Source organism: Numida meleagris, chromosome 1 (genome assembly GCF_002078875.1).
Source record: "Numida meleagris isolate 19003 breed g44 Domestic line chromosome 1, NumMel1.0, whole genome shotgun sequence".
Taxonomy (NCBI): Eukaryota; Metazoa; Chordata; class Aves; order Galliformes; family Numididae; genus Numida; species Numida meleagris.
In genome coordinates, this window is record NC_034409.1 from 189,494,992 (window position 1) to 189,505,150 (window position 10,159).

Consider the following 10,159-nt stretch of genomic DNA (forward strand, 5'->3'; position numbering starts at 1 on the left):
CTCATTAGAAATTTTTTTCCACTGGATAACTTATCTCAGTTCTCTTTAATTTCATGGCAAATATAATCTCTGGTACTTTTCACACAGTGACACGCATGCACACAAACACTCAAACAAATTGCACTGTTTGACGTGATAGAGTCAGGTAAGGCTAAATGTTTATAGTCATGTATCATTTTTACCCTTGCTAAATCTATGCCAGAGAAAACCAAGATTATAATGCAACATGTTGACCTATGCATTAAATGCATAGAAATGCATTAATCTCAGAATGAAATCTCAATGAATTCTTCTTAACTTTTTCTATCGAAGCAATAGTCATGGCTGTGAATTAATCTTTCCTAATCAGCTCCAAGAGATTTTCTAAACACCCATCTTTATTCATCTCCTGCATCCTCTATTTCCTGTGCATATGGAAAATCTTTATAAAACCTTGTATTAATTCATAGCACAAGGAAGTGCAAATCCCTCCTGGAAACAACTGTAGTAACAACTGTCAGATATTTTTCTGTCTTCTGAATTGGGAAAGAGCAACTATATTTTCTCTCTTTAGTGAATGTATATTGCTAAAACAAAAGAATGGGATGATGTAAGCTCATATGTGCAATGGAAACCTATAAAATATTCTGAGAAATGTTGTGTAACATTATGAAATAATAATAACGCATTTAAATATAAATGTTAGAAAAAACAAAATATAAAAAAATTAAAAAAAAATTAGAAACAAGCAAAATCCACAATGCACACACACAAAAAAAGTGGAAACAAAAAGAGGAACAAAAAAAATCAAACAAGCAAGAACAATCAAAACTAACAAACAAACAAAAATACCAAAGGCTCTTACAGCTAGTGGATTTCTGTGCTTTTAATATAAACCCAGAGAATATTTGAGAGAGCAGGCAATGGCTACTGCAACTCTGATTCCTACAATTTATCACAAAAGAAGTTCCCTGACTTAATGTGCTATCTTAAAAGTCAAATCTAGGGATCATATGTTACATATTTCTTGTAAAGTCAATGAGGAGAAAAATGTACCTAAAATCCACATTTTATTACAGTGCAGAAATTATACAGTGCACTAAGCCAGTATGTATCATGTGATTTCTGTTGTGCTATAGCTGTCACTTCTTCATTCTTTCTTAAATAAGATAACTTAGCAGTTGATAATGTGCTTTACATGCATGATCCATTTTGCCTCCTGAAGGAGCTCCTTCAGCAAATCTTTTGTCATATTTTTTTTTTCCTTCTTAATAATTCTGTAGTTATTGAAATGCTCTGGCAGAGGAATGGTGAATCAGTCCATGAATTGCTATCAATTTTATTACTAATGTCTCATTAGGATATTTGTAGGTTGAGTTGTGTGGTACATAAACATATCTAAATGGTGAAGAGAAATGATCTAGTAGCTGATGTTGAGAATAAAAAACGATATTTCAGCTCACAGACAATCACTTTTATTTTCTGTCATTTGTTGCTATAAATGTGTAGAAAATCAAGAAAGAACATAAATGTGTTTATCATAGAATCATAGCATGGTTTGGATTAGAAGGGACCTTAAAGACCTTCTAGTTCCACCATCCTCCTGGCCTGGGTATGGACAACTCCCCCTACACCATGTTTCTCAAAGCCCCATTCAACTTGGCCTTGAGAATTCCCATGGTGGGGTCATCCACAGCTTCACTTGGCAACCTGTTCCAGTATCTGACCAACCTCATAGTAAAGAATCTCTTCCTTATATCTCATTTAATATATTATTTTGTTAGTTTAAAACCATTACCCATTGTCCTATCACTACAAACCTCATCTTTTTTGCATTATTTTAATGTGAATCCAGGGTCAAGATTAGCAACAAAAATAGCAGGGATCTGTGCTATTTCTGAAGGGCCATAATTCTGAATAAGGAAAAACATCACCATTATGAACTGGACTATATTCTCTCCAAAGAAGCAAAAGACTGAGAAGGAAATCCAACCAAAAGGCAATAAAAATCTCAGGTAGTAAAAAGAGCACCAGAACTCATGAGGGGAGCCTGATTTCCTGTTGATTGGTATCTCGTTTTTTAATTATTTTGTCAGAAAGAATTGAACTCTGAATCCTGTATCTATCATATTTATAAGAGCTTGTGCTGCTGTGGACACTCCTCTAGTCTAATACTCCCACTCTACTACCTTGTCCTCAGCTTGTCCGCCTTAAGGTTTTTTTCTTCTCCTATGAGAAGAATGATCTCTGCTGATCTCTGTCTTGTGTCTATTTAATCAGCCTCATTTGAAAGTGATAAACAGGGTTTAAAATGTATCTAAGCTAAATGAACACTTGAATAGATGAAAACCCTTATTACATAGACTCTTCCTGCAAAGGAAGCCTGGCCAAAAATGGTTTTCTTTTATGTACTTCTTCGTTGAAAACCATGACCAGAAATTGAACCTCAGAATGTGGCTGTAAATCAGAAGTGATAATAATTTATTTCATTAAATTATCTAGGAGTATTTCTTTGGTGTCCCACAAACATATGAAATATCTTTTGGCTCAAGCTACTTAAAAGCATTAATAACTTATACATGGGCACTTAAGAAAGATTTCAAATCCAATACTAGCAAAGACAGTATTTTACTTACTGATAAGAATATAATATAAGTAGAACATATTCTACTGGGTGAGAGCAAAGTTTTATCAATGAGAACTCAGATCTTTTTCCAGTCATTCTAAAATTACAAAAGCTACTGCTACTGCAAGTTACAATATCATTGAATTAGCTCAGTAAAATTAGTAAACGTAATTCACTGTCAGCGCTAAACAAGCGTTCTCCCACTGAACTGAGTGGTGTTTTAGAGGTGTTCTTTATTTACCAGAATGCTGTTTTCTCTTGCTTTCCCTCTTGCAGTGTTGGGTCCCTGCTCTAGTTCCTAATAACCAGTTACATACTTCCTGTTTCAGAGTTAATCTGCCATCAGTACTTTCCTTTGTGGAATGCTAAGAGTAGTCTTGCCTTTAAAGTTAGTGAATAGAGAATTCAAACAAATTTACTTCTTCTCTGTTCCTATTTTCTGTTCTGAAACAGTCTCCATTTTGGTCAGTATTAAATCTTTTCTTTAGTTGCACTGTTGACTTCTGGCTAACCTAGCCTTGTGCTTTATGACGTCATAGAATCATGGAATCACAGAATGGCTTGGGTTGGAAGAGATCCCAAGGATCATCAGGATCCATGCTTCTTGCTATAAAAACATTGTATTAAATGTTTCATATGAAACATGGAAATGCATATTTATATACCACCTTTCTAAAGGTACTAAATTAGGGCAATTAGTTATTAAGGGGAAAATAATGTAAAAGAACAAGTTAAAAGAACATAGAATCATAGAATCATAGAATCATAGAATTGCTCAGGTTGGAAAGGACCTTCAAGATCATCAAGTCCAACTGCAACCTAACAATACTGCTCTAACTCTAACAACCCACCACTAAATCATGTCCCTGAGAACCACGTCCAAACAGCTTTTAAACACATTCAGGCATGGTGACTCAACCACTTCCCTGGGGAGCCTGTTCCAGTGCTTAACAACCCTTTCCATAATGAAGTTTTTCCTGATATCCAACCTAAACCTCCCCTGGCACTACTTGAGGCCATTTCCCCTTGTCCTGTCACCTGTCACCAGTGAGAAGAGACCAGCCCCGCTCTCACTGCAATCACCTTTCAGGTATTTGAAGAGAGCAGTGAGGTCTCCCCTCAGCCTCCTCTTCCCCAGACTAAACAGCCCCAGTTCCTTTAGTTTCTCCTTGTAGGGCATATTCTGCAAGCCCTTCACAAGCCTTGTTGCCCTTCTTTGGACCTGCTCCAGCACCTCCATGTCCTTTCTGTACTGATGTGCCCAAAACTGAACACAGTACTTGAGGTGGGGCCTCACCAATGCCGAGTACAGGGGCAGGATGACTTCCCTAGTCCTGCTCACCACACCACACCTGATCCAAGCCAGGATGCCATTGGCTTTCTTGGCTACCTGGGCACACTGCTGCCTCATATTCTGCCAACTGTCCATCAGCACACCAAGGTCGCTTTCCATCAGGCAGCTTTCCAGCCACTCCTCCCCAAGCCTGTAGGGTTGCCTGGGGTTGTTGTGACCAAAGTGCAGGACCCGACACTTGGCCCTGTTGAAACTCATATAGTTTACCTTGGCCCATCGATGCAGTCTATCTAGGTCCCTCTGTAGTGCCTTTCTACCCTCTGGCAGATCAACACTCCCTCCCAACTTGGTGTCATCTGCAAACTTACTAAGGGTGCACTCAATCCCCTCATCAAGATCATTGATAAAGATGTTGCATAGAAGAGGCCCCAGCACCACGCCCTGGGGGACACCGCTCATGATGGCCGCCAACTGGATTTAATTCCACTGACCACAACTCTCTGGGCCTGGCCATCCGGTTGGTGTTTCACCCAGCAGAGCGTATGCCCATTCAAACCATGGGCAGCCAGCTTCTCTGCAAGGATGCTGTGGGGGACAGCATCAAAGGCCTTACTGAAGTCCAGGTAGACCACATCGACAGCCTTACCTTCATCCACTAAACAGGTCACCTTGTCATGGAACAAAATCAGGTTTGTCAAACAGGATCTACCATTCATAAACATGCACTTTTTAGTTATGGAAACACATCTGGAATAATAATATTCTGTCTGGAGTTGTTCAGGTTAGGGTTCTGTCTTTTTTTTTTTCCCCTGTACTAAACACAATGCAGAGATTCCTCAAGACTGAACCTGAGTTTTAACCAGCATCACATTTTAAAGATGAAAATGGCTACAATGAATATGACAGGTTGTGTGTGAGCTCATCTATAGAATTTGGGTGAATAGTGACAAGATACATCCCTGGCATTCATCTCCTTTTTATGATTATAGACAATATGTTAACATTCAAGCCCCTCTTGTCTCATTCTTTTTATTCTGCTCAGCTGAGACAATGTTACAATATTGAGTTAATCAATTGTGAATCTCTTTTGTTATAGAGAAATCTCCCTTTTTTCCAGGAGAATGGTGTGAACACACTTATACAACAATACTTTCATTGAATCTCTGTCATGCGTTAGCAGCCTTGAAATTGTTTTTTTTTTTTTTTCAATACAGCGCATGAGCTCTGGAGTGCAAGTATCTTGACTTTCAAAAGAAAAATAACTAGGGAATGCTTAGGTAAAATTGTTCTTTTTCAAGTTGGTTGGTAGGTTGGAGTTGATTTTGGGTTCTTCTTTGTGGGTTGTTTTTTTTTTAGGTTTTTTTTTTTTTTTTCTGAGTCAGACTGTTTGTTTGATAGAGTTTTTATATCTTAAAGATATTTAGAAGGCAAATATAGCACAACATATGATATGGAGGTGATTATCCCTCTCTGAATAGACCTCTTTAGAGAATGTATAAAGTACCGCAACAGAATTATTCACACGATGACAATGACTTAAGAGGCAAAATAACAGAGCTAAGCATCTGCAGTTTACCTTCACCAGATGCACCCTCTAATTGTATTTAAATATGTGAAGAGTAAACAACAAGGAGCAACTTATTTACATCATTGTTTTTCCTTATTCTTTATAGTTTTACATTCTGTACAATGTTGCTAAAGACATTGCATTAATTTATCAGATTAATGGTGGCTCTATTTCTGAATCATTTGACTAAGTGGCTGCTTGCTTTAGTGAGTTCTTTGTCTGAAATGCATTGTAAAAAATGTCTATTTCCTTTCAGATTATTTAAAAAAAATATTTCATTTTTCTTCATATTTCTCTTCAGTTTTCTATGTATATAACAACATTCAATTGACTTGCATGACCACTCTATTCAATAAGCTACTGTGACATCATCCCTTACCTAACTCTAAGGCTAAACAGCCCTGATCTCCTTAATTTCTACTCAGATGACAGTCTTTTCATGCCCTTCATAATTTTCATTGCCCTTCTACAGACCTTTTCTAATCCTCTTATTTCTTTCTTGAGACAGTATGTCCAAAACTGAATGCAAGAGTCAAGGGAGGATGTATAATCAATTTATATAATGGCATAATAATAGTTCAAGAATTTGGGACACTGTTGGACTTAATGCATATACTTTCTACAGTTCTCTACATTCAGGTGATGGTTACTACCCTGGCAAGCTTTCAAAGGAGCAGAATGAAAGACCAACACTTTAATTTTTTTTTTTTAGATACACTGTGTGATGCACCTAATGAAGATGGAGCAACAGTGTTTGTGTTAATTTTTCTTTCTCTTTCCCAGAGCTGATACTGCTGCTGAGATAGTGAGATCCACACATTAGAACAGTTCCTAAATATTGTTCTAATTTTTAAGTTGTGTGAATGCCACAAAGATTCTTCCTGTCTCCTACCAAATCATGTCAACTTTTCTTTCACAATGAGAACTATTTGAGTAAAAATCAAATATATGCTCCATACTTCTATGCTCTTCTTTTCTTTAGACTATTCCAGCAATAAATGATATTCTTACAGTTCCTTAAAAATTCCAGGTCACATAAAAAAAATGCAGGTTGAAGTCCAGTGTAGAACCGAAATGGAAATTTCCAGGAAGGATAACAACACCGTGGCAATGAAACTTTTGTGACTGAGGTGTTTTCATTTGGAATTATATATCCGAGGGGGTTGAAATCCATCTCAAATTGAAGTACATTCTTGACCAAAAATGCGATTTGCAGACAACTACTGCATGTTTGTTCTCCTGATAATTTTCTGTTATGACCCAGAATCTCAGTATCACTGTAAATTAAATACAAACAGAAATGTTTACTCAGAATAAATGTTGAAATCCAAATTTGTGTTCTGAGTGTGGGAAGTTGCTGCCTTTTCTGTAGGCAGTTGAGAAAGGACAGTTTTCACAGCATTTCCTAACTTAGTTCCTCTGAACAGCAGCTTAGGTAAGACTCTTCAGACACTCTTTAGGTGTCACGTACCCTCCCTCACACACTACATACTACCATCCCATATGACAATTTCGGTCAAGGATCCAATCAAGTTAAATCTGAATTTATTGTCTTTCTCTATCTTCATGTCTTACCATCTAGACCTTATTGATCCAGTAAGTTCACCTTTTGGCAGCAGCAGGCAAATTCTTTCCCAAAAAGTGGAAAATCCTTTGATACTGTGGGTCCAGTAAGCCCCACGTTAAGGGAAACAAAGACAGCAGCGATGACCCCATGACCCCTTGGTAGAAAACTGAATGTTACCTGACCAAGATCTATGAGAATTTTAACTAAATAATTGTGTTGTTGTGGTAGATATTTGGGCTCTAATTCTTATTCCTACATTGAAAAGGAAGGTAGAAATTCATCTTAGATTCTATTTTTTTCTGCTAATGAAGATCTAATGGCAAAAAGAAACACAGGAAGTCAAAAAATATTTTTTTCTGTAATTAAGAACCTACGTATTCAGTAAATTACAGGGGAAGTATCATTGCTAGGCAACAGTTGTTCATGAAAGATCAACTTCATACTTAAGACAGCTAGAAGCATAATAAACAGCATTTTCAGGTCTATCCCTAAATACAGGGTAACACAAAGTAAAGGAGTTCTGTAGCCTTCTGTTGGCATGAGGACAAGATTTGGTCCTTTTATTCTAAGGTGAAAATTAAGGCTTTCTGTTACATAGCACTATACTTTCAGTTTTCACTGTCTTATTCATTAGTAGTTTATATATCATTCTTTGACCCCCTGTGAGCACTATAACCTGCTAGAACAGTGATATTGAAGTGTTCATTATTGTACAGAAAGCTTCAAAATGCTTGACTGCTGTCTTCTGGATTAATAATGTCTTTGGTATGAACACAACTGTTTTAAAAAAATCTTTTCATTTTATTAAAAAATATCTCTTCTATGACCTTCCTGAGGGAGGGAGTCAGTCTGCTGACAAAAACTAGTCTTGCTTTAGTGCCTTGAATCTTCCCTGGTAGCTATGGCTTAGGTCACACTGTTTCTGTCAAACTGCCAGATGTCTGCGAGGAATAGTTTTCTGGCCAATCTGTTACATGGGGAAAAGTCCAGAAAACAAAGTTCAGATGGAAGTAGTCCTACTTGGGAAGAGTGGATATAAAGTGTCCTTTGAAGACATGGGTCCACAAAGCAAGCTTTCTCTTACAGACAAGATGAATGCTTCTGATTCAGTCTAGGTCCACTCTGTCATATAGAAAGACTCTGGCAGGAAGAATCACATAATTCACTGGCCGTGTCTTAGATATGCCATTGATATGCCACAATCTGATGGAGACTCTTAATTTTTAGACACACTACACACTAAATGCCAAATATCCATTCATTAACATGCCACTGGAAGAAGCCTACTGTTTCAGCAGAGCATATAGGTTGGTGGCAGCCTTCTGCCTATGATTGGGCTTGCCTGATTTAGGACAACATGATGTGAAGTGCAAAACTATAATGATCATAGAATCACAGAATCATAGAATTAGCTAGGTTGGAAAAAACCTACAAGATCATCCAGTCCAACCATCCACTGACCACCAATAACCCCACTAAACCATGTCTCTCAACGCTATATCTAAACGTTTCTTGAACACCTCCAGGGACGGTGACTCAACCACCTCCCTGGGCAGCCCATTCCAGCGCCTGACCAATCTTTCAGAAAAGTAGTATTTCCTAATGTCCAGCCTAAATCTCCCCTGGCGCAACTTGAGGCCATCCCCCCTCATCCTGTCACTAGTTACAAGAGAGAAGAGGCTGACCCCCAGCTCACTGCAACCTCCCTTCAGGTAGTTATAAAGAGCGACAAGGTCTCCCCTGAGCCTCCTCTTCTCCAGGCTGAACAATCCCAGCTCCCTCAGCCGCTCCTCAGAAGGCCTGTGCTCCAGACCCCTCACCAGCTTCGTTGCCCTCCTCTGAACATGTTCCAGGGCCTCAATGTCTTTCTTGCAGTGAGGGGCCCAAAACTGGACACAGTACTCGAGGTGGGGCCTCACCAGGGCTGAGTACATGATGTTTGTTTGTTTTGTTTTTTTTTGTTTTGTTCACATGCATTTAATAAATTCACATCATTACAAATGTAATAATGCTTTGCCAGCATTCAGAAGTCTTTCAACAACAGGAATACCTTGACATAAATTAAAAATGATAACACTACAAGAGTTAATAAAACAGTTACAGTTCTTAGAGACAGTTGTACAAAGACAAAAGAAAACAATATTTACAGAAATCTGAACTTTGCAAGAGATTACCTTTCTTCAGTTTCTCCATCTAAAACATCATCAGAACATATACATAAATTTCATGTGACTACAGTAGCCTGTTCTTTAGTAAAGATATTTTCTTGGATTGTCAAATCAGACCTAGTCTCTGGCTACAGTTATATAAACCACAGGTATTTATTGTCTATCTAAGGCATTCATAGAATTTTTTTTTCCATCTATTTCATCCTAAACTCAATGCTTAATAAGATAGCTGTTTTTAACTTTTTTTTTCCAAACAGTTGCCTTTATGAAGCTTTAGAAATGTTAATATCTTGAGGCAAAATCATTTCCTAACTATAAAACAAAAGGAAAAATGTATCCTCATGCTAAACTTGACTGAACAATTCAGACACACACCATGTAAGGCATCTCCACCACTGTCAAATCTGTGATAAACTTTAGTATGTTTGCACATATCTAAAGGAGTAACTTTCACACAGACAATATACATGATTTACTGAATTTAAAGTTCAACCTCTAATGCTATATCACCAACATCTGTCCCTGACACTGTCAGCCAACGTAATAAACTAGGAGGCATTACTTTCAGAGCAGCTCTTGTATAGCACACACTTAATTTAAAAAAAAAAAAAATTGTTATTGGCAGATGAGAATTTTCATATAGCTGTAAGGAAGATGTATCAGATTTACAAGAAATGCTTTGCTTTCTTAGAAAAAAGGAAGTAGTCATGTTTTTTCTTCTTAATTGAACAAAGAAATTTGTACTAATCATTGAATATTTTATTCACAAATTGAAAATTGAAATGAAAAATACCATCATTTACTTTCCAGGCATATGTGAACATTTATGCAAACAAATTCAATTGCCACAAAATTTTTAAGAACATGATGAAAAAGCAACATGAAAATCTCAAAATTAGAAAAAGAAAGGAAGGAAGGGAGGGAGGGAGGGAGGGAGGAAGGAAGGAAGGAAGGAAGG